Source organism: Lipotes vexillifer, unplaced genomic scaffold (assembly GCF_000442215.2).
Source record: "Lipotes vexillifer unplaced genomic scaffold, Lipotes_vexillifer_v1.1 scaffold36, whole genome shotgun sequence".
NCBI lineage: Eukaryota > Metazoa > Chordata > Mammalia > Artiodactyla > Lipotidae > Lipotes > Lipotes vexillifer.
The window spans coordinates 4699878-4705674 of NW_006792448.1; the positions used below are offsets into that span (position 1 = coordinate 4699878).

Genomic DNA, 5797 nt, shown 5'->3' on the forward strand with positions numbered 1-5797 from the left:
GGGGGTGGGGTGGCTGTGCTGGGTGAGGGTGGGGGTGGGGTTTCTAGGATGTGGGTTTGGCCCATGGAGCTGGCTGCGTGGGCATTGCCTCCCTCCCTTCCCTCTCCCTGAGCAGCCCCTCAGCTGCTTACTCTGTCAGGTGACAGTCTGGTAGGACATCCAATCCAGTTCTTGACTCCATCATTTCAGAAAGTCAGGTTTTCTGTCCTTGCCATGGCCCAATCTCCATAGCCAGACTTAGAACCCATAAGTCTCTCCATGTACAAAGTGACTTCCAGGACATTGTTTTAATGTTCTAGACTAGAAATAAGCAAACTTATTCTGTAAAGGCCAGAGAGCAAATATTTTAGGTTTTCAGGGCCATTTGGTCTCTATAACAACTGCTCGACTTTGCCTTTGCTGCAGAAAAGCAGCCATAGATGATGCTAAGTGAATTGAAGTGGCTGTGTTTCACTAAAACTTCATTTATAGACACTGAAACTTGAATTCCAAGTAATTTTCACATTTCACAAAATAAAATTGTTTTTAGATTTTTTTCAACCATTTAAAGATGTGAAATCTCTGCTTAGTTTGTGGGATGTACATAAGCAGGTGGGCCAGATTTGGCCCACAGGCCATAGTTTGCTGGCCCCTGCTTCAGATTCACAACTAGCCCCAGGAGCTCGCTCCCCTTATCTCCTCCTCTTCCCTCACCATCCTTTCTCATCGGTGTTTTACAGTTTCTTTGCTTTGTTTCCTTGGTATTGAGCAGCAGTAAGGGCTCTGTGCTGAGCCAGCTCCAGCCACTTGCAAGTGGAGGGAGCAACTCTGAGCAAAGCCTACCCTGGGAGATAGATGTAAAATCATGGGAGACTGGTTCAAGATGGTGGAGTAGAAGGACGTGCGCTCACTCCCTTTTGCAAGAATCACAACTAACTGCTGAACAATCATCGAAAGGAAGATGCTGGAACTCACCAAAAAAGTACCTCACATCCAAAGACAAAGGCAAAGCCTCAATGAGATGGTAGGAGCGGTGCAATCACAATAAAATCAAATCCCATAACCTCTGGGTGGGTGACTCATGAACTGGAAAAACAATTATACCACAGAAGTCCACCAACTGGAGTAAAGGTTCTGAGCCCCACATCAAGCTTCCCAACCTTGGCATCTGGCAATGGGAGGAGGAATTCCAAGAGAATCAGACTTTGAAGCCTAGCAGGATTTGACTGCAGGATTTCAACAGGACTGGGGGAAGCAGAGACTCCACTCATGGAGGGCACACACAAAGTAGTGTGTGCACCAGCACCCAGGGGGAAGGAGCAGTGACCCCATAGGAGACTGAACCAGACCTACCTGCTTGTATTGGAGGTTCTCCTGCAGAGGAGGGGGGCAGCTGTGGCTCACCACGAGGATAAGGACACTGACAGCAGAAGTTCTGGGAAGTATTCCTTGGCGTGAGCCTTCCCGTAGTCCACCATTAGCCCCACCAAAGAGCCTATAGGATCCAGTGCTGGGTCACCTCAGGCCAAACAACCAACAGGGAGGGAACTCAGCCCCACCCACCAGCAGACAAGCCTATTAAAGTTTTACTGAACTCTGCCCACCAGAGCAACACCCAGCTCTACCCACCACCAGTCCCTCCCATCAGGAAGCTTGCACAAGCCTCTTAGATAGCTTCATCCACCAGAGGGCAGACAGCAGAAGCAAGACAAACTACAGTCCTGCAGCCTGTGGAACAAAAACCACATTCACAGAAAGACAGACAAAATGAAAAGGCAGAGGACTATGTATCAGATGAAGGAACAAGATAAAACACCAGAAAAACAACTAAATAAAGTGGAGATGGGCAACCTTCCAGAAAAAGAATTCAGAAAAATGATAGTGAAGATGATCCAGGACCTCGGAAAAAGAATGGAGGCAAAGAGCGAGAAGATGCAAGAAATGTTTAACTAAAACCTAGAAGAATTAAGGAACAAACAGAGATGAACAATACAATAACTGAAATGAAAAATACACTAGAAGGAATCAATAGCAGAATACCTGAGGCAGAAGTGACCTGGAAGACAGAATGGTGGAAATCACTGCCACGGAACAGAATAAAGAAAAAAGAATGAAAAGAAATGAAGACAGCCTAAGAGACCTCTGGGACAACATTAAACACAACAACATTCACATTACAGAGGTCCCAGAATGAGAAGAGAGAGAGAAAGGACCCAAGAAAATATTTGAAGAGATTATACTCGAAAACTTCTCTACCATGGGAAAGGAAATAGCCACCCAAGTCCAGGAAGTGCAGAGAGTCCCAGGCAGGATAAACCCAAGGAGAAACACACTCAGACACATAGTAATCAAACTGACAAAAGTTAAAGACAAAGAAAAATTATTAAAAACAACAAGGGAAAAATAACAAATAACATAAAAGGGAACTCCCAGAAGGTTAACAGGTGATTTCTCAGCAGAAACTACACAAGCCAGAAGGGAGTGGCATGATATATTTAAAGTGATGAAAGGGAAGAACCTACAACCAGACCTACTCTACATGGCAAGGATCTCATTCAGGTTCGACAGAGAAATCAAAAGCTTTACAGACAAGCAAAAGTTAAGAGAATTCAGCACCGCCAAACCAGCTCTACAGCAAATGCTAAAAGAACTTCTCTAAGTGGGAAACACAAGAGAAGAAAAGGACTTACAAAAACAAACCCAAAACAATTAAGAAAATGGTAATAGGAACATACATATCGATAATTACCTTAAATGTGAATGGATTAAATGCTCCAACCAAAAGACAGAGGCTTGCTGAATGGATACAAAAACAAGACCCACATATATGCTGTCTAAAAGAGACCAATTTCAGACCTAGGGACACATACGGACTGAAAGTGAGGGGATGGAAAAAGATATTCTCTGCAAATGGAAATCAAAAAAAAGCTGGAGTAGCAATACTCATATCAGATAAAATAGACTTTAAAATAAAGAATGTTACAAAAGACAAGGAAGGACACTACATAATGATCAAGGGATCAATCTAAGAAGAAGATATAACAATTATAAATATATATGCACCCAACATAGGAGCACCTCAATACATAAGGCAACTGCTAACAGCTATACAAGAGGAAATTGACAGTAGCACAGTAATAGTGGGGGACTTTAACACATCACTTACACCAATGGACAGATCATCCAGACAGAACAGAACTGGAACAAAAAATCCTAAAATTTGTATGGAGACACAGAAGACCCCAAATAGCCAAAGCAATCTTGAGGGAAAAAAACAGAGCTGGAGGAATCAGATTCCCTGACTTCAGACTATACTACCAAGCTACAGTAATCAAGACAATATGGTACTGGAACAAAAACAGAAGTATAGATCAATGGAACAGGATAGAAAGCCCCCAGATAAACCCACACACCTATGGTCAACTAATCTATGACAAAGGAGGCAAGGATATACAATGGAGAAAAGACAGTCTCTTCAATAAGTGGTGTTGGGGACTTCCCGGGTGGCACAGTGGTTAAGAATCCTCCTGCCAATGCAGGGGATATGGGTTCAAGCCCTGGTCCGGGAAGATCCCACGTGCCACAGGGCAACTAAGCCCGTGCACCACAACTACTGAGCTTGCTCTCTAGAGCCCGTGAGCCACAGCTTCTGAGCCCGTGTGCCACAACTAACTGAAGCCCATGCACGTAGAGCCCATGCTCTGCAACAAGAGAAGCCACTGCCATGAGAAGCCCATGCACTGCAACGAAGAGTAGCCCCCACTCCCCACAACTAGAGAAAAGCCGTGTGCAGAAATGAAGACCCAACACAGCCAAAAATAAATAAATATAAATTAAAAAACATTAGTGGTGCTGGGAAAACTGGACAGCTACATGTAAAAGAATGAAATTAGAAAACGCCCTAATGCCATACACAAAAATAAACGCCAAGTGGATTAAATACCTAAATGTAAGACCAGACACTGTAAAACTCTTAGAGGAAAACATAGGAAGAACACTCCTTGACATAAATCACAGCAAGATCTTTTTTGACCCCTCTCCTAGAGTAATGGAAATAAAAACAAAATAAACAAATGGGACCTAATGAAACTTAAAAGCTTTTGCACAACAAAGGAAACTATAAACAAGACAAAAAGACAATCCTCAGAATGGGAGAAAATATTTGCAAATGAATCAACAAAGGATTAATCTCCAAAATATATAAACAGCTCATGCAGCTCAATATTAAAAAAAACTGGGGCTTCCCTGGTGGCGCAGTGGTTGCGAGTCCACCTGCCGATGCAAGGGACACGGGTTCGTGCCCCGGTCCGGGAAGATGCCACATGCCACGGAGCGGCTGGGCCCGTGAGCCATGGCCGCTGAGCCTGCGCGTCTGGAGCCTGTGCTCCGCAACGGGAGAGGCCACAACAGTGAGAGGCCCGCGTATCGCAAAAAAAAAAAACAAAAAACTAAACAACCCAATCAAAAAATGGGCAGAAGACCTAAATAGACATTTCTCCAAAGAAGACATACAGATGGCCAAGAGGCACATAAAAAGATGCTCAACATCACTAATTATTAGAGAAATGTAAATCAAAACTACAATGAGGTATCACCTCACACCAGTTAGAATGGGCATCATCAGAAAATCTACAAACAAATAAATGCTGAGAAGGTGTGGAGGAAAGGGAACCCTCCTGCACTGTTGGTGGGAATGTAAATTGATACAGCCACTATGGAGAACAGTATGGAGGTTCTTTAAAAAACTAAAATTAGAATTACTGTATGACCCAGCAATCGCACTACTGGGCATATACCCAGAGAATACCATAATTCAAAAAGACAAATGCACAACAATGTTCATTGCAGCACTATTTACAATAGCCAGGTCATGGAAGCAACCTAAATGCCGATCAACAGACAAATGGATAAAGAAGATGTGGTACATATATACAATGGAATGTTACTCAGCCATAAAAGGGAACGAAATTGGGTCATTTGTAGAGACATGGATGGACCTAGAGATTGTCATAGACAGTGAAGTAAGTCAGAAAGAGAAAAACAAATATCATATATTAACACATATGTGGAATCTAGAAAAATGGTACAGATGAACCAGTTTGCAAGGCAGAAATAGAGTCACAGATGTAGAGAACAAACATCTGGACACCAAGGGGGGAAAGCGGGGCGGGGGTGGGGTGGTGGTGGTGCGATGGGAGATTGGGACTGACATATATACACTAATATGTATAAAATAGATAACTAATAAGAACCTGCTATATAAAAAATAAAATAGAATTCAAATTTTTAAAAAATGGCCATTCAGAGGAAGAAAAACTAGAGCAGCAAATCTGCTCTCTCTCACAGAGAGACACCGTCTTCCCCGACAGTGCCTGTGGCCTCCCATGACCTTTATTAGCTCAGGAATAAGGCCTTTGCAGCCAGAAGGGTAAATGAACACTGACCTCATCCCTCAGCTGCCCCTGGACCCAGTCACATGTCTGCATGCAAAGTGACTCCACCCTGACTCCCCTTTGCCGCTCATGCCCCACCCCCAATCCATTGCCACTGTGTCAGAAAAGCTCAGCCAGACCTCCTCTCCCCATCTTCAGCATCCCCTGATCAGAGCTTCCTGGCTGGTGCCTCTGCTTCACCCAGGCCCTCCTAGTGTCTACAGCCATCCAGCCCTTAGGCCACGTCCCTCCTCTGCTCACACCCCGCAGAGGCCTTCTTGGTGATGAAACTCGGGGCCCAGCAGCCACACAGAGTGTAAGGGGAGGAGCAGGGGCACAAACCCAGAGTTCTGGAATTCCAGACCCACTCTGTTGCTACGCCGCTC

The 5797-nt window shown here is 44.2% G+C and overlaps 1 protein-coding gene across 3 annotated transcripts in view; it reads left to right on the plus strand.

Moving 5' to 3' along the window:
• Nucleotides 1-5797, plus strand: part of LOXHD1 (lipoxygenase homology PLAT domains 1) — a 213373-nt gene that overhangs the window by 107680 nt on the left and 99896 nt on the right. The gene's annotated exons all lie outside the window — the stretch shown is intronic.